This window comes from Peromyscus eremicus, chromosome 8b (genome assembly GCF_949786415.1).
Source record: "Peromyscus eremicus chromosome 8b, PerEre_H2_v1, whole genome shotgun sequence".
NCBI lineage: Eukaryota > Metazoa > Chordata > Mammalia > Rodentia > Cricetidae > Peromyscus > Peromyscus eremicus.
The window spans coordinates 48,804,442-48,824,761 of record NC_081424.1 but is presented as its reverse complement, the minus strand read 5'-3'; the positions used below and the strand labels follow the sequence as shown (position 1 = coordinate 48,824,761).

Genomic DNA, 20,320 nt, shown 5'->3' with positions numbered 1-20,320 from the left:
TCATTTGGGAAGCTGATGTCATAGAGATTGCACGGCTGTAACAGTGACAAGCTTCAGGAGGGAGCAAAGAAGGGCCATGGGCGGTGGGGACCAAGTTCTAGACTGAGTCAGAACTGTCAAGTTCTAGACAGAAATCGATCCAGTAACAGCTGCATGGCATAAGCAGACCTCCCAAATCCTGGGTTTTATCTTTAAAATGAGAGGTTACAACTGCGTTCCCTAAATGTCTTCTGGCACCACGTTCGTGTAACTGAGACTCTCTCCCATGGCTCAGACCAGCAGGAACAGCTGTGGCCCAGCTAGAATTTAGCCAATGAGCCCCATGAGGGTACAGCCCATTTCTCAGAATTCTTTCCTAAGAGTAACAAAGTGCGAAACGGAGGTCTGGGGGAGAGGGAAGCGCCACAGTTAAGTCTTCTCATCATTCCTCAGACACAGGGGACTGTCAGGAACCATCCCATTACCAACTGCTCATAGGACAGACTCTCACCCGGGTCACTTTTCTAACAGGAGGCAAGAAAAAAGGAAATTAAAACCAGAGGGGAGGATGATCCGAGCCATGTCTTTAGCGACTTGTTTTAAAGGCTTACAGAGAGTGGTTTAGACATCCCTGTTAAATGGGAGTGGCCAAGAAGAACTCCAAGCTCTATATTCTAGATCATTTTTTCTTGCCTGTGGGGAATTTGAGAAGGCCATGGGACACTTGTCAGGGCAGACTTACTATCAAACCTGTCAAAGAAAACTTTTATCCTTTAAGCTAGGTATGTATAATCTAACTGAATGGAATCCCATTGAAATAAATTCAAAATTGACTGGCTGCGGCCCCCCCCCCCCCCCCCCCCGCATACAGGATCCCACAGTCCAGTGGATCTGAAGCCTGAGGAACTGTGTATTGTCGTGCAGTGAGGGTGGGTATGAGATAAAGCTGCAGGGCAATGCCATTGGGTCTGAATGGCTGAGGAGTGCTCTGGACTCACCAGCCCTGGGAAAGGACGGTCCTGGCAGCAAGAGCCAAGGCATGCCGTGTGAGAAATGGCAGTTAATTGGTTGCCAGATTGCTAAGTACACAGAAGGCGGAAAAGGAATCACTGGGGACAGGGAACCTGGAAGAAGGCTGAGATGCTCTAGAGAGTATGTTGTGTGGCATCCTAAGTTAAAGAGACAGTAATTGCAAGTCCAAACCTCAAACAGGTTGGGGGATTGCTGCCCTTCACAAGGTGTATCACACACATCAACCCAACCTGTACTCACTACAGCTTTAGTGTATGCAATGTTTGCTCCTGTATCTCCAGGTGACACCATCTGCAAACATTTCCGGGTTAACCCGGAGTGCCTCACTGTATTCTTCTGAGAACTGACCAGGACTGTTTTTGTTATTGCTGTACCAAACAATGATTTCCCCTTTGGCTTTATTCTGGTAGAGACGGTAGGAAAATCAGGGAGGAGTAACCTGGAATGTTTAGTCTTGGCTTCCACGTCTAAGAGAGCATTTTACGCCTACCTGTAGTTGTCACAGTGGCTGCTCTGGGATTATGTAAAGATGTGGCCTTGCCACAGTGAGATAGGTGTTCAGTGTGAAGGAATCTCTGTTCATTTTGCACCGTACTTGATCTGTCACCTTCTCCAGAATCCTGTGTGTGCATCAGGTCTCTTCCCAGCCAGTCTTGCTGACCTGGGGACAGTGCTGTGGTCTCTGACTTATGTCATTGTGGATCTGATACCTCAGCTCTTCTTTCCTTTCAGTCCCTACCTTAGTCATTGTTGATAGAGTTCAGGAAGCTAAGACTATTTCAAACCTACAAAAACCTTCTCTTTTTCTTTGTTTCTGCAGGTCATTCTTTCTTCTAGTTTTCTTCACGTTTTTCTCTTTGCGGGACCTAGAACAGGGCCTCGCACCCAGTAAATAGTCCATCAATACATGCTGAACGCATGAATGGATAAACAGAGTCAGCCACCCATTGAAACAAGCTGGAGACTTGACGATATTAACTGGGTGAAGAGGGGGCATGTCAAACAGGCTCTGTTGGTCACGGCCCATCAGACGGTTGACAGTGATTCCAATACTGTCCAACAACTAAGAGCAAGGGCCCCATGGACTACCCAGGGAGTCCACAAACTTAATAAAACGAAGATTTTTGGAGCTTGGGGAACAAAGGTAGGCAGCAGGTAAAGCTGGCTGACTACTCTGGGAACATCCATATTGCTGATCCCCAGCACCGATTCTCCCGGCCTAACCAATCTCTGTGTCTGAAAACCCTCATTTCTAGACAGCATCCTCTGATGGGTTTGTCCACACAGTGGTATCGGGAGCAACATGAAGTCTCCTCGTGCAGGAACATAGATTCCCAGCCTCCACTTCATCTGTTCTGTCTGACCTTGCTCAGAGGAAAAATCAACAGTAATATTATATGTCCTTATTTCTCTTATACATGATATTCATAACAAACACCTTATTAGGTCAGAAGTCCTCTGGTTGTCCCATCAGTTAGTTCTCCAAGTTACAAAAAGTTCCAAAGCCAAGAAAGAAACCCAATCAGAAATCTTGGATTTCACTGTCTTCCCCATCCCTGATGTTTTCTTCAAATGCAGCTCACACTTGGGGCCAATTATTCATCTGTTAGCCACTGGGCCAGGCTGCCGGGAGCTAAGGCCACATGTTTTCTAAGCACCTGGAAACCATGGATGGCACACTTCCAGCCTTGTGCCAATTTTATTCCCAGAAACGTCTTGGAATGTGTTTCTGGGAACCCTTTAATATTCTTGCATCAGAGCAGGGTAAAAGGAGATATCTCAAAGGGCTCAGGAACTCTACCATTCCTTTTCTCTATGTTTTTATCAAAAGGATTTCAGAGAACCAACCCTAGAAAGCTACACAAGGACAGTTACTGGGTCTGTACTCCAGCGACTGTTGTTTTAGACTGTGACCTTGATTTCCCTACAAACCCCACTGCGCATGGGGGGGGGAGGTCCCACGTCTGTGCGCACACATGCAGCCCCTCAAATAGCTCGCTGCCTCTTAAGCCGCATCCAAGCTCAAGTTCTCCCACCAGAAGCCAACCAAAGTGTTACAAGCTGAACAGACAGGTCAGGGCTGGGGGTGCAGGGCTCATCAATGCCTCATAGAGAGGAATGTGTGTGCCGTCCTAAACTTTTCTTACTTTAGGGGAAATTTCTGAGATTTGCTTTCTGGGCCACTATTTCTGAAATCCTATAATGCCACAAAAATAAGAGAACCACCCTGTGACAACTGAGAGAAATGTTTTTCTATAGTGCTCAGTAACAGTCACAGTTACAAACAAGGCCTCTTTACCAAATCCTGTCCCTTGATTTCTGCCCCCATATATTGTAATATTTTCCTTATAAAATTCCTTATCTTTATAACTATTGAAATATGCTCATCAAGACTTATCATTACCTATAGAGCAACAAAGTCTATCATTAACCTAGATCTATGATTGTTCACTCTTGTGGTCAATAATAATAGCAAAAAAAAAAATGAGTGGGAAATTCTATATGCCTTGAAAAACGTCCCCCATAGACTCAGGTGGAAGGGGACAGGTGACTTCTGTATCATAACTAGAAAGTTCTGTCTAACAGAAAAGATGTTTCCCGGGCTTCAAAGCCCAAACACAATGAACAGGCGACTCAAGAAAGGCTGTCGGATTATCCCAATAAAATAATAATAAATGCAAGGCAATGGTCAGATTTGAATTTCAGATTTAAAAAAGAAATAATATCTTAACAAATTGTCCCATGAGGAATAATTTAAAAGTTATTTGTTACTTAACTGAAACTGCAGCTTGCATTTGATCGGGAAGGCCTAGATATGACCCTTTTAAGGAAGGTGATAAAGACGGGTGGGTCCCACCGCAATTACATACTTGAGCTCTCAACAGTAGAAAATGTTAATGATCACAGGCTTACTCATTATTTTCTTCTCAAGAGGCAAACTCCCACTTAAGTGATGAGAGCATACACCTGGACCAGGAGTTTGTCACATTAAATGAACATTTACCTGTTTATTGTAACTATCTGGGAGGTAGAGTGCTGCACCTCATGACCCACCTAGCTTAAGTCACTGTATTAATTACCTTACTGTTGTTGTGGGGAAAAAAAAAACCACCATGATCAAAAGCAATCTATGGAAGAAAGATTTTCTTTTCACCTATGGTTTCAGAGGTTTGAGTCCATGGTGACAGGGAGTCATGACAACAAGCAATGGGAACGGCAGTAAGAGTTGGGAAACTGAGAGGACTCATCTTCTTCCACAACACAAAGCCCCCAATGACATACTCCTGCTAGCCAGGCTGAACCACCTCCCCAGAGAGTTCCACCAACTGCACACCAAGTGCTCAAACCCAAGTGTCTCTATGGGAGACACTTTTCACTGAAACCATCACCACCAAAAAGATTCTTCACCTGTTAGTGAAATTCCATGAGGCACTCGGGTTTCGATATGCTCTCTCAGCTCCTCTCTACCTGCCAGTGTTATCCTTTGTAGCCCATCAGGAAGCTGTAGCCCGGCAGCTGGAGCTGGAACTCAACTGGTAGAGTGCTTGCCTAGCATACATGGGGTTTGATGCTCAGCACCGCACGGAACAAGTGCGGTGGCAGCTGCCTGCAGTCCCAACACTAGGAAGGTAGAGGCATGAGAATCAGACATCCAAGGTCATGATTGACTATATAGCAAGTTCAAAGCTGCCCTGGACTATGTGAGTGTGACCTTTACAGAAAGAAGGGGAAGGAGAGAGGAGAGAGAACGAAGAGGAGACAGACAGACAGACAGACTTTTTGACTTCAAGATTTATCTTCCATAGAGAAGGATTGACTTATAAGTTGTCACTGACCTGACGTTCTTACACATAGTATCACTTGTGTCCTTAGAGTGCAGGGCGCTAGGCAAGCACCTCTCAAAATATCCCAGTAGGTTTGCTTCCCTAGTGAAAGCCACATCACAGAAAAGATAGTGACAGTCGCTTTTTTCAAAACAGAAGAAATACTTATTGATCTACAATTGTTGACCAAAGAAAAAGGAAACCTGAAAAGCAACCTTAAGACGCCTGTATAATGTCTTCTTCCTTCAGATAGTCTCTCTTTGACACACGGAAGACATAAAATGCTAATCAAAGCATATTTAACTCCCACTCACTCTCTTTATAGTGTTGGGAAGTGTAGAATGATTTCTAATGTCTTTTCAAATACTTTGACAGTTCTAATAATTCTTTAACTCGTTAAAAATGTTAAAGTGAAAAAAAAAGCTGTTGTTCACTTCCTTAATGCTAGATCCTATCTTGGTAAATATAAATGTCTACAGAACAGGCTGTCATTTTATTTTGCAGTTATAAACCACCAGCCACAACCACTGTGTTAAACATTTATCAGAAACACTAATTATACACGCCTACCATGTGGCTCCAACCATTGTCGTGCTTATTAAATTTACATTTCATTTTCGGGGACAATATTCAACCACAGAGAGAAAAATTTAATAGTAAACAGGACCAAATCAGCGTTAGGCTTATAAATTAGTCTCTGACGAGACACATGATTTTCAACAGCGACAACGTGTTTTCTTCAATTCTGTCATTACTAAAACGGCCTAATGTGAGTTTCATTTTTGCATCGTTAAGAGTAGCATTAAAATAGCATCAAACTGCCTTTGAGATCTGAAGAGCATCAGGATGAGGCTCTAGAGAAATCTGGCAAGGTAATTCCTAACCAGCTTTGGAAACAAAAAAAAGAAAAAGAAAAGAGAAAACAAGAAAGATCATCTTCAATCAAAAGTAAACAAGATACAATAATAAGGACCAAGAGAAAACAATCTAAATATGAGTATAGGAGACAAGTCTCCACCGTGGAGCTAAAGCTGAACTCCAAACAGAGGTCAGGGTTCTTCACGTGGCCCATGGACCAATTAAACAGATGGGCAGTCTGGGCAGGTGCAGCTAGTTCACTTGCTTTAGTGTTAATTTCTTAGCAACCACAATCAAGCATTCCGACATTCCACTTTGTTTTTGTTGAGCTGCAAATGCCTGAACTCCAACAATTAGCCGGATGCGCTATCTATCCCCCGGGTGAATGGGGATTGACTGTGCTTCTATCTATTAAGTGGGATGGAGTGGGCAGGAGTCGGTCATCGACTCGGCCCTGACTCGGCTCTCCCAGCTGAAGAACCTGGGGAAAGTCACTTCTGCCTCTCGGGATTTCGTTTTCTTCATCCAGAAAATTAAAGAGTAGAGAGAAATCATGTCTGAGGTCTCTCTTTAGGTTAAAATGCTGAGACTCTGAGGTCTCATCTCTACAGAAGCAAAAAGGTTAAAGTAGAGCATGGCTAGCCTCTCCTCCAGATTAAAAACACTATGGTTTTATGATTTTATAAACATGGACAGAGAAGTGGACCAAATGAACACTGTGACTCCAGCCCGATTTCAAATTCTCAGATTGAGCTCACATGCAAAGAAATGAATAAGGTTGCTATCAGCAAGCGTTGTTAGGATAACATTTACTAGCTCCTTCTGATAGTAGAAGAGAAAACATCCCCCTACTTAATGGAAAATTGTTTAAACACACTTTTAGTAAGAATCATAAAAATAGCCATTTCCCGTAAAACTGAAAGCAGCAGCCCCAGGACATAGTCAAAGATTAAAGCATTGTCACAACCAAAAAATAAAGATACTGCAATAATCTAAAAGACCAACGAGCCAGAGATCTGATCAGTGGCAGACAGCACCCTGTCTGTTTTCCCACAGAGAATTCTGCTGGTTTAAGGTTTCAGCTTCATTTTCTAGATTTTGAATCCCTGGTCCTCTCGTTCTGGTCCTGTGACCTGTGACCCTCTTTGAAACTCAGTTGGTCCATCCATAAATGAGAACAGTAATAGCACTGGCTATTAGGGCTGGCATAAAAATTAAACATGTTCATCTCTGTATATTTATCAACAAGGTGCCCGGTACACTGTACTCAAAACTCCCCAGCCAGGCGGTGGTAGCGCATGCCTTTAATCCCAGCACTCGGGAGGCAGAGGCAGGAGGATCTCTGTGAGTTCGAGGCCAGCCTGGGCTACAGAGTGAGTTCCAGGAAAGGTACAAAGCTACACAGAGAAACCCTGTCTCGAAAAACAACAACAAAAAAAAAAAAAAAACAACTCCCCAAGCACACAAGCTGTTGGTACTATTATTTACCTCTTTGAGTCTTAATAATTTACAGTAATTCTTTCGGTGAAACAATTTGGCTCTAAATATTTGCATTTCCATGGTACAGGATGGCGAGGACACACTGCCTGTGCAAGCCAAGCTCAGTATCTGCTCAAAGCCTTGCCCAGCTCCTGCACATGGCTGCATCCTCATTCTTCAAGACCCCCTGGTGAGTGTCCCTTGCTCAAACCCTCTGTGGCCTCGGCCTCCTGGAACTAGGACTGACTACTTTGTTAAATGCTCTCCACAGCACCTCTAGTGGCTTCTTCCTGAACAGGATTCTTAGTCCAAGTCATTTCTTTACAGACCCTTATTTGCCTCACTGGACTGCAAACTCCTTGAGAACAACATGTCAGGTCTCTGTACCTGCCACAGGACCTAGGAGTTGATCAAAACCCAATGGAGCTTGTTGAGTGAATACATCTATATGTTGCTGGACAAAATTATGAAATTACTGTAATCTATAATGCAAACAGGTAGAAGAGACCAATTTCTTCATAGTCAAATTGAAGAAACTCCATGGATACTACAGTAAAGGCAACCAAGAGGCCAAATATATATACAACAGATACCGTGAAACACACTAGATAGAGGCAGCATTTGAGTTGAGCTTTGACTTCCCAATACTATAATCCCAACAAAAAAGAGGCAAGGTGTGCATGGCTCTGGACAAGAGCGTCTTGGCTTGATCACAGGAGACAGGTTGGAATGAAATGACAAGGGTATGAATGTCATTCCACTTAGAATGCAAAACCTATGACCATTGGGAAAGCACTCAGGTACTTAAGCCGGGGAAGGACCGATCAGATAGGCAAACTTAGAATTAGGTATTCTGGCAGCAAGCTGAAGGATTATTCAATAAATCCTCAAGTGGAAAGACCAGGATCTCCAACAGCAATAAAGAAGGACCAGCCATAATCAAACAAACAAAAGCAGCCAGTGATGGCACAAGAGGCGTATGGGAAGAACTAACTGTCATGTCTGTGTTAAAGGCAAAGCATAAACTGACGGGCACTACCCTAAAATCACAAGAAATTGGATTTTCCACAAGTTCCTGGGTCCCTGGATAAATTTGCCAACCACTTCCTAATGTCAAACACGGACATCTTAGAATAAGGTTGAATTGGGTAAACTGGGTGGGGGAGCTAGTTGGATTTCATAAATTATGATTCGTACACATCAGAAATGAAAACCAAGGGGGTCCTAGGCTGGAGAGCAGGCACCAGCCCTTCTTGTCTGAGGTCCAGATCCTGATAATCAAGAAGTGCGGTCATTGTCCCCTGTGAGACCTCTGAGGTACAATTAGAACCAAACAGCAGGACGTGCCCATGCGTATAATAAGAGTGGCACAAATATTACGGGGACAACCAAGTGCCTTTTGTTGTATTTGAGACCCATTCCGCTGGAGGAAACACATGCCTGGTGCTGTACATCTGGCCAAGAACTCATAGTCAGGGGCCTCATTGGCCCCAGGGGTGAACCTACTACTATTATTCTGCCATATGGAGCTAGTAGTAAACTGCCCTCTAAATTCCTATCTCTCTACCCATAGATAAGCAGCTCTCAGAACTCATCAGAGACATTTCTTTGTGCACTGGATAACACTTAGCACAGGAACACATCCCTGGCCAAAGTACAGAGAGTATAAGTCTATGAAGTACTCGGCGGCGGCGGCAAATGGGTCCCTCTCTCCAAGGCTCAGGGACCATCACAGAAGGGGGCCAGAAAGATTTTAAGAGCCAGAGGTCTGCGAGGACCAGACCAACATGTATATTCTGGACACAACAGGACTACTGCACTCATGAACTCAAGCAGTTGTGATTACCCATACAAGACGTGCATGGGGTCAAGACAGTCAACATTCCAACAGGGAGGAAGAAGGGGCTCTCAGGCCCCCACTGCTGGCTATTAACAGCTGGTGGTTTCTGGGAGAGGAAGAGTCAGTTTTCTTCAGGTGTGGGGCTCCTGGTAAGTAGGCCAACCACATTCCTGTACACAGACCCACACCCATGAGCAAATATATGGGCAGTACAAATTGGAGTTGGTAGACTATTTAAGAAAAAAAGGATATGAAGTTGGGCGAAGTTACAGAAGGTAGGTAGATCTGAGAGGAGTTAGGAGGAAAGGTGTGAAGTAAGTATGATCAAAATACATTATATGAATTTCTCAAAAAAGAATTAAAATATATTTAAAGGAATACTGCACAGTGAAAAAGAAACAGAGGCATTGGACAAGACAGCCAAGGAGATGCATGTTTTCATATTTCTAAGAATTCAAACTCTGGAGTCTGACATAATGGCTGAGAAGGGAGCAGGTTGGAGGACTGACTAATCCAGAAAGAAGCTTTAGGAAGGAGAATGGAAGGCTGATGCATCACGATACAGGCCCTTAGTGTCCCTTCTGCTTTTGATAAATCAGTCATTTAAAACAAAAATTAGAAGGAGAGAAACACCAAGAATATCATACATTCTAAAGACATTGCTAATTTTTCCAAATATTTCATGACAGAATGCCAAAAGTGAGTCCTCCTATGTCAAAAGACTTCTACGTATGGGTATAGCACAACATTTAGGAAGGAGACCAAGAAGGGCCAGTATCAGGGACCTGAGGAGGATGGATTGTAGGTAAAGGGACTCCCAAAAGAGGGGACAAAGCTAATTGTTCTTCTAGTTCAACTTAACCAGGGTTGTTTTTTTCCTTTGTTGTGGACAAGTACATTAAAGTGGAATTGATAGTGAAAGTATGAAACCCTAAGGAAGCTCCATGGCTTCAGAATGGCCATCCCATCTGTACAGAAGTTCACTGCAGGGGGTAGAGTTTGGGAGTGGGTTACGTGGCTGTTTGAGAGGCTACCTTAATCCAGCTGTGTGATCATTTTACTTGTGAGTTCATTAAAATGGAGTGATTTTTTTTTTATTTCAAATAAAAACCACTCTCAAGAATTTGAAGTCAGGAATTTTCCAGATGTGCAACTAGATTTTTTTTTTTTAATACAGTCAACCATTTACTCCGATGTGAATTTAGTTGCAGGTTCTAGAGGTTATATCTGCCATGAACAACCTGATGCTGTAGTAACTCCCTGAAAGGCCTAAATGGAAGGGACCTCTACTGGGGGGGGGGGGGGGCGGTGCAAGGGCTTACACCACATTAAACTATCGAAGCACTGAGCAAAATCCAGACCATGCAAGGTAATTAGCGAATGTGTGGGTTTGTACCATGTTTTTAGGTTATTTCCTAATTTCATCTGTGGTAAAAGTCCACATCTCCCATGCTTCTTCCTTGAGTCTACATCAATTGCAATTAATTGCTCTGCCTCCATTTCGTTTTTTGCAAAGAGGAGAAATCAAAAGCACTGCTGCGGTCATTTTTATCCTCGGTGCTCGCTTTACCCTGCCTCTGGCACCCGCACCTCAGGAGAGGATCCTTGGGGAATCAGTCAAGTGTTCAGTTTGGAGTTTCAAACATCACAAAACCTTGGAGCCCACCAGGAACATTCCACCACCTCCATATCTCCATATGTAAAACCGCACTATAAGCCCATGCGTGTGAAGGGGTCTGAAGGCAGAGGGGCAGTAACAGAGACACTCCAGGAAGCTGCGAACCAGCTCTATGGAGCTGTGGGTTGTTTTCTTTAATTGCCTATCTCAGCTTTCACCTCAGAGCAAGGATCAGAACCTCGGAGGTAAGACCCAGGTCTGAGTCATTTCTTAATAACGTTCATGGTTCGGCAACGGTCCTCCGTTCTCTGAGGCCACCAGCAGTGGAAAGCCACCTCTGGAGATGCTTAGACATGTTCCTTTGCCCCAACTCACAGAAGAATGTCCTCCCTGCCTTGCACGTGACCGCATCTCCCACAGGTGGCTCACCCCAGCCTCGCCCTTCCCTCTCTAGGATTGCTTCACAACACCAGATTATTAAATCTTGCCCTCCTTCTTATCGACTGACTGGTTCTCACTTATTTGGAGGCTGTTGCCTGTTTTGTCCTTTGCCAGCACAGTACCTGGCATATCCTGAGCATTTCAAGAAATATTAGCTTCCTGCTTCCTTCTGGTTGGAAAACTTCAACCTCTCATCACAATAGGGTATTAAAGCTGGTTCCTTGTAGGCAAATTAAACAGAAGGAAGCTACAAGCACTGTGGGCGCAAACAGAGCCCCTCTCTTTGTGATGACAGATAGCTCCCAACTTCCTTTTAAAGAAGGAATAAATAGTTCTGGGATGGGTGATTCCAGGGTTCCGGAGGTCCATGGACTTAAGGGCAGCCTTGGTTATAGAGTGAGAGCTTGTCACAGAAAAAATGGGGGTGGGAGAGAGAAAGAATCAGAAAGCAAGTGGGGAGAAATAAATAAAAGGCTGGCACAAAACCACTGGCCTGTTACAAGCTCACGTCTTGAGCACTAGATATCTATGAATTCAATCCTCACAACATCCAAAATATGTAGTTCCTATTTTGATTGGCATCTTACACATGACTGTACGTTGGCACACAATTAAGTGACTTGCCAAAGATCCCAGCTAGACAAGAGTCAAGGCAGAATCAAGACACAGGCTGCCTGGCTCCCAAACACATGTTTTCATTATGCCCTTAATTATTCCCGGTAGTTACGTTCTATGAAGTCACTGTGAATGCAGAGTTAATGGGTACTAAACCCTTGCCCTCTGAGAGGAAAACAGGGTGGGTCCCTGGAAGACTCTGGTCACAGTTTACAAACCCATCAATACAAAACCTTGCATTATGTGTGTTTCTGTTTAAAACACTGCATTTAATATAAACTGTTGATTCATTAACATTGAACTCAGTCAACCACATTGCAAGTTATACCTAAACATAGCTTATCTCTGGCAGCTTTTTGCACTGAGAAACACTAGATAGCACTTCAGCACTGTGCCTGAGGGTATCACACACAGTAAAATCACAAACAAAAGGGATAAAAACACCAACACTCTGCCACTAATAGACCCCTAAAAGGACACACTTACAGTATGAAGCAAGAAGAAAGTCTGTCACGTTCAGCCTTAGAAAACAGGATACATGTTAGGTGACTTCACATTTTTGTCACTCCATACATGTCAGCAAAACACTAAGAAAGCATCCTCTCTGTTGACTTGGGGGCTTCAGTTCCTTTTTAGTACGTGATTGAGTTCTCAAAGTGCTGATCCTGTGCCAGATGAGGGTTGACTGTGTGCGGAATACCCTCTAGACCCTTCTTTGTGTATTCATCATCCAGGGAGAGAGAGACCCACACACTCTCCTCATCCTTCCAAAGGCATCAAAACAGCCAGCCCTTCCTGCATGGCCTTTCCCAGAACGCTGTCCAAGCTGAGGCTTCCCACCCACCACCATCCATTCCCCAAACGACAGATCCTCGGCACACGCATATCCACAGCTTCACTGGGTGTTGAGGGGAACGGACTTGAATTAGACTCAGTGTCTGTTTGGACCTGTCACTACCCAAATATCCTGCCTATAGGAACCAAAGAGACTTCCCAAGGCCCCACAATCCCTTCCCTATAACTAAAGAAAATACCTTCTGAATGGAAGTAACTTGCATCTTGTAGTCAACTGGGGAAATGCATCCTCCACTGCAAACTGTTTGAAATGTCCTGGCAGAAATACTCTAAAGTCTACCCCCAAAACAAAAATCCGTCTCCACAGAAGACCTTTAAAATCAATTACATTTCTGACAACAAAGCATTGTGAAAGTTTTACAGTGTCTCCACCAAGCACCATTTAAAATACTTTCATAATATAAGTAAAATGAATCATAGGTAGACTCAAACTGTTTTTTAAAATGAGTGCTTTTGTTGATGGTGTAGGAAATTAGCATAAATGCCTTGTGCCACAGAAAAATGGCTGAAACAGCACTTTCAGTTGTCTGTATGCCACACACATTGCCCCTCCCGCAGCCAAAAAAGGAAAAAAACTGAATTTGAAATGTCAGTCAGGAAGATTTTCCACCTGTCATAGGCAGTACCGTATATGACTTGCTGCGAACACAAAAGTATATTTTATTGTAAAGTATGGTCCCCATGCTCTTCTCAGTTTAGAACAGGGGAGCCGAATGGAGGAATAAATGAACTATCCAAGGCATTCTACTAAGTGGAAATTGCTTCCTTATTTTCTTTCAAGTTTCTATCCATAAAACTGAGGCAGGGGATCCTTTTTGGAATTCTCAATCTGGTTAATGGCCTTCTGAGTTATGAAAGCAGCACCTCGAACTATCGGCTTTCCTATGGTAGAGAGGAAGTCTCAGGGCCTGTTCCAAATGTCGTTAAAATAATAGATGAACTAGGCCTCGAAAGAAATAAGCCAGAAAAGGTAGAGGAGAAATCTGAGCATAAACAGATGGAACTAGAACAGAAAAGAAAAGAAAAGAAAGAAAGAAAGAAAGAAAGAAAGAAAGAAAGAAAGAAAGAAAGAAAGAAAACGAAAGAAAAGAAAGTTTGATGGAATGAAAAGCCAGAAAAAAAGTTTAAGGGGAATGTAAAGCTTTCATTTATTTGAGGATGAAACAAAGGAAACAAGAAAACAAAAGAATGAATTGGGGGGGGGGGAGACCATGAGAAAAGAAGTGGGCATGACACAGATGGCTGTTTCTAACCAAATAACTAAGGTTAGTAGCTGTGAGAAACTAGGAGATAATTTTGCTTTTGCAGTCTCAAAAGAAATAATAATAATAAAAAAAACTGTAAGATTCAAAGAACAACAAGTTGCCTGCTGACTAGTGCAGGACACCCCCAGTCCATTCCCCAGACCCCTAAATAGACTGGTGTTTGGGAAACAGGGAATGAGCCGAGGCCGCAGGACACGGGACTGGAATGGAAGCTGAGAAAGAGCTCAGGGCAGACGGCTATGTGACTTCCAAACGGAAGGAAAGAACCGCAGAGGGCCCTCTCCACTCTCCCGATCGACAACGAGTCCTCGACTTTTAAGGACTGGCTTTAATGCACCTATTTCTGAACAGTCCTTGACAAATTTTATTAAGACGAAGCGAGCTTTCATGGTGTTTCTATGGGTAATGCACAGCAACTCCAAAAACCAGAAAATTACAGGGGAAAAGATGACCGAGACCAGTAGGAAAAAGTTTGGAGAACAAACACATAACAGCATTTGTCCCTTTAAAAATTCAAAGGATGGGGAATCTATATTTGTTTGTGGTTTGAGGAAGTCTGACATTTCTACGTAGCTGTTATAGGCACTTAGTAGGATTACAGTATCAACTTGGTTGATAATATCATTGGAATTTTCTGATTCTTAAATTATAGCCAAATAATCAAAATAAATCAAATGTATTAGAAGACTTAGGCGTCTGTATAGGATAAACATCCCCATGCTACACAGTATCCAGAAAACACTACCTACCCCAACAGAGCCCAGTACTGCTCCTATTATCACCATCATCATCATCATCATCATCATCATAGTCGTCATCATCATCCATCACCATCATTACCATCACCACCAGTACCATCATCACCACCATCTTCTACACTTTCATCGCAGGTCACCACTGCACCACCATATTGATTATAACCACAACCTGATTTTTCAGACCAACTTACTTGAAATCACTACTTTATTAAACTACATAAAATTCTGTGTTGGGACCCAAACAGTTATCTTTCTAACCATCACATTTTCATGAAATACAGATAAAGTCGACATCATCTTTAACACTGTTGACTAAGGCAAATGTATTCCTGGAATTCCTAATAATATTCTCCAGGCACAGAACACAGCAATTATGCTTTTGACTCCCCTATCCCGAGACCAAGCATACAGGTGCCCCCCTCCTTAACCTCCAGATCGCTTGAGCACTCAGGAGTAAGATGGCAGGCTGAAGAGGGAACTCTTCAAAACAAAATCATCCATCAGCTCACTGCAAGAGCTGAACCCATAAAATAAAACTCCTTAAGAACTTGGATGAACTGCCGCCGCCGCCGCCGCCGGCTCTTGGTGAAATTCCATATGCTTTCACTCTGTTCGGGGTGTGCGCAAACTGCTGTACTTTTTGGATGTATCTAGAATCTCTCTGGGAGTGTGCATTTTGATTCTAAACATGTATAACCATCCCACATTTTCCCTTCCTGAATAAGTGAACTGACACTCAACATTAAAATGAAAAACTGATTTGCTTCTTTCTCGCCATCCATCCACAGTCTCCTGCGGCAGGGGGGGGGGTGCTCTATACACTACTCTCTCAACCTGGACTTTCTCAAATCACCCTAAAAGAATTGCTGCCATCACGGGGAAGACAGAAGAGGGTTCATCTTGTGTACTGTGTGGAGTTGGTAAAAACATGATTCAAATCTGTGAAGTTCCTGATACGAAACTCTCCGCATACCACTTGGATGTTCTACAAAGGTACCTATAACCCACATGTTCCTTATGATGAGCAGAGAGCAAACAAATGTCATGTAGTAATAAAGATTTCATTTAGATTCGGGCTTGCAGGGAAAAAGATTTCATGTTGCCGTCACTCCCCATTTGTAACGAAACTCCTAGCTGCTCAGATCTGTCCTTCCCTCTTGCTCTCATGCACACAAACATACTGACAGATAGTCAGATGTGGGTAAAGTAATAAAAAAAAATGCCTAATGCTGTGTAGACATCACACTGCCTTCGCATGCACAGTCTCATACGAAAAAGCACTATGTTTTCGTCATCCTGGAAAGGCTGGCATCCTTCACCATTCTCCCTGCTGTCCGCTACCCCTGCCTTCTACGTTTTTAAAGTATAAGAAATCAAATATGCTCAACCTGAATTTTCTCAAATTATGAACGTCGCAGCGTATATTTATGAATATATATTCGTAAAAGGTAAATAACAAAAAAAAATTGCGGAGTTGGAGCCAAGTCAACAGAAACAGAAGTTTGGAATAAGTGGCAGTTACCCATAAGAGCTCTCTTCAAGGCGGGGCCGGTGAAAGAGAAAATGGGCTCAGAGGTGCAATGCCATCTAGATCCAAGCATACACTCCTTCCAGAGTATGTGGCGCTATTCTTAGACCGATTTGACATGTCAAGTAGTCGGCGACAATTTAAATGATTAAAACATGTAGGAGCCGAAAGAAAAAGAGTGGCCAGATCATTCAAGTGCATGGGAGGAATCATCGGAAACTGGAACATTAGTCCCTCAACTCTCTCCCTGGACCTTCTCAAAGTTGAGAAGTAGTCTTCGGTAATCACCACAGACAAACTAGTTCATCAAACTCTACAGACATCAGTATCCAAATTATCACGGCACTGGCCGATGTGAAAGGTTTGCACGTGTGTTTGTTAAGTTTTGTTTTGTTTTAGTAGAAAAGTGGGTTAGAAATACTGACTAATTAAACTAAAATTAAAATGTTCAGGCAGCATTAAACACCTATGTTAAATTTTTAAAATTATGGCCAAGATAATTGTTTCGTCTTTAACTTTCTTTGAAATTCTCAAAGTTGGCTAAAACCTAAAGAAGAATTCTGGATAAAATGACTCCATGAAATTTTCAGTAAGTTACAGCCTATGAAACCACAGCTTGTCTGTTATGAACGTATCGCGTCTCAGTAACAAGTTAGCTTGGCCGGGGACAGCATTTCTTACTTTATTACAAGCCCCAAGCAGTTCTACCTGCTATTTCTCTTCATATCTAAATATGGCTGCACAGCATGGCCAATGGAAAAGGTAGCGACAGCATGTAGATGCTGAATAATTCAAACTTCACCCAAACTTCCTGAACATCTCTGTGGTCCACTGGGACATGCAGATGCAGAACTCACAAAGCGGCCCCATTCCACCATCAGAAATAATAAATCTTAGCCTGACTGGCCCACAGACACCAAGGCAACGCATATGGAAAAAAAAAAAAAAAAAAAGATGGACAATTTTTTTTTTTTGGTTTGTATAAACCTACAGCCACATGCCTATATGGTTTATTTTCTCCTGAATACATTTTAAGGCTGGTATCTCCCAAACTTCTTTAACCTCAACCCACAGTAAGAAGTGTTTCACTAGTCTAGGACCCATAGACAAAGAAAGTGAAGCCCGTCCTAACCGCGTTGTCCTGCGCTCTAAGACACTCGGATCTTTCAGGTTTTGTTCCATTTTCAAAACTTAGACCTGGTAAACTGACTTCTTCATGTACTGAATTATGAGAAGCAATTTGTAAAAACTCAGCGTTCAGCCCCCAAACTATTGAGAACTACTTAGGAAAAGTAAAGATTTTTTTTTAAAGGCTCTGTTCAAATGTTTTCTTTCTTCTTTCTTTTAATCCAGAATTATTCAAAAAAGAAAATCTCAGAAAAAAAAACTATCATAAAGCATCCATTTGAAACACTTGCATAGACTTTTCCCTAATTAATAAGAGGCAGAATTCAAACAAAATAGCAAAGGTGGTATAGGAAATAAGCCAAATAAGAAAATCATCCTAAAACTAAATTTCCACCCAGAATTCCACCTATGTGCAATATTTTTTTAAGCTTTACTTTTAAGAATCCCTTGTCGTTTTGTGGTTTTTTTTTTAAAGTATCTGAGTATTATTTGGAGTAGAAGTTTAAGATGGGGTATTTTATAGTAAGATTCCTTGCCCCAGAGATGATGGGCAGTGTTGAATAAAATGTGATCCTTCTTTATTTTCCCATGCTCACTTTGCAATTATTAGCAAGGCAGTAAATAACCCGCCAAGGAGCAGCCTCATTAGTCCCCATTGAAATTCAGTGGCATTAATTTGCAATAAAAGAACTGAAAATTAAGTGGAAAAGAAAATACTTTCGGGACTCCACCACAAGGTTAGAGGATTCACATTCTACCAATACTGTCCTTAACATCAAGGAATTTTAAAAGTATGAATTAGACTTAATCGATGTACTTTGTTCCTCAGGCTTAGAGAGGGAAAAAAAAAGTCGAGAGAATAAATTCTTTTTCTCTTCCATCTTAACCCTGAATTAAAGCACATTAGATGAATTTGAACCCAGCAATTTTTTAAAAGTTTTGTTCACTGTTTATCCTGAATGTAAATACTGGGCCTGGACCCACTTCAGTATCTGATGCCTTGGTTCCCTGAATGAGTGGGCAGAAGGTGAGCTTGGATACACCAAGAAATCACCCTTCAATATCCTCTGGGGCCAATCTGCACCTTAGTCCTGTTTCTTCTGCTATAAATACATCTGGAAACAGAACACTGAGCAAAAAATGGTCCACGATTTGTAAAGGAGAAGGTCTGGGCAGAGGCAGGAGCCAACTGCCTGGAGCCATCCTACAGTGGCTTTGATTAGGCAGCATGTGGGCACCTGAAGACTCCATACCTGGCCCATGTGTTACTGTCCCCTAGGCAACTCTTCAGGTAGGTGTTTACCAGAACCACCCAGCTAAGCCTTCTGCAGGCCAACGGGGGCAAGGCAGAAATGAGAGGAAAGGGACATCAAAATAATTAATAATAATAATAATTAATAATAATAATCTCTTAGGAGAAACTAAAACTGAAGACACAAAACAATAGTCACTTAGGTCACGGAGAGTCTGTGTCCTGGATTGCCCTGTGTCCCGGACTGCCCCGGCTTCTTGCACAGTGCCTGCCTGAGGGGCAGGACGGAGCTAACCCGCGTGCCACTCCAGGGCATTCTCTGCCTGCTGGGCTGAACATGCAGCTTAGCTGAAGGGGGATTACTACACTGTTGCTTCTATGTGGCATGTTCTAAACACACAGGACACCTATAAATTCCCAGCTGTCAGAAGTCATATGCCAGTAATCTGCTCGAACTCGAACTCGGCCAGATAGCAAGACTTGTTGAGACCCATTCAACTCCCAAACTCCCAGACCAGCTCCTTTGAGCAATCCGAACTCAATCCAGAGTCCCGGAATGGAGAAGAGAGGAAAAGAGATCTACCTAAAACTTCATCTTCTCCAATATACCTTACATGTTTCCAGTCCAAAACTCTAGGTGAAAGAACACTGAACCCGACCCACTGAAACATTTTTTTTTAAAATAATGACTAAAAAATCTCCCCTGAGCTTCACTAACCCCATACACCTCCACCTTTAAATAATAAAGGGGATCCTTGTACTGACCACCTGGGGTTTACTCGCTTTGGGGTACTCTCCCCATAAATAACTTCTCTGGACTGTTTTCCAGTGCTTGGGTAGTTAGGAAACACGGGCCCTTTGGATCCGCCCCTCCCACAGACAGCTGTGGGTGGAGAATATTGTTGCTGTTGCCGCTGTTGTTGTTGGTATTGTTTTTAAGCAGCCAAAGGAGAAAAGGCGGGTTCCGCAAAGAATCCTTCCCGACTTCCTCGAAGGGTGGGAGGGGGCGATCTGTGGCCCTCGAGGTTCCCCCCCTCTCGCGCTCCCTCCCCGGGCCAGACCTGGCTGGCACAGAGGCCCACCCGACGTGGCGTGGGTACCTGTAGAAGGCGGGAGGGCCGGCGTCCCGCACGGTGGCGGCGTAGGCGTTAGGCTCATTCTCCAGGTAGTAGGGCACCTGCTGGCCGTGCGGGTGCAGGAAGGGCGACAACTGTGGCGGCGGCGGGTGCAGTAGCATCAGCGGGCTGGGCGACACGCTGTTGAGCTGGGGGAAAGCCCCCAGGCTGTTGGCACCAAAAGCGGCAGCCTCGGACCCGGGGCCATAGGCGATGCCCGACTGGCCGTAGACCGGCCCTGAGGCAGCAGCGGCGGCGGCAGCGGCGGCGTTGAACTCGTAGGCGGCGCCCTCGGGGTAGTTGAACACGGCGGGCTTGCTGCTGTCCACGTACACCTCGCCCAGGGCCCTCTCCAGGGGCATCTTGAGCTGCTGGCGGTTAAGGGGCTCCAGCTCGTTCCCTTGGATCTGGTGCAGCAAGGCCATTCCCGAAGCTTTGGTGTGGAGGGTCATGGTCATGGTCAGTGGCAGCCGGCGAGGTGCAGACAGGCTCCCTGCGCACGCAGAGCGCTCAGCAGCGGACGGGCCACCTGGAAAAAAAAGAGAGAGCAGAGCCGGCGGTGAGAGGCGACGCAGCTCAGGTCCCTCTGGGCGCGAGCGCTGGCCCCGGCCCTGGCCCCTTCCCAGGGGCAGAGCGATCCTGCAGAGCCCAGGTGGCCCAACTCCAGCGAGCGCACCCCGCCACTCCCGGGTTCTCTTAACTTTACATACTGGTCTTCCCTGCTCTTAGACGT

General features: G+C 43.9%; 1 pseudogene; it reads right to left on the bottom strand.

The window, feature by feature from the left end:
* The window catches only part of LOC131918386 (estrogen receptor-like), a 230,387-nt pseudogene extending 210,277 nt beyond the window's left edge, over nt 1-20,110 (bottom strand).
* Between the last annotated feature and the right edge of the window lie 210 nt (nt 20,111-20,320).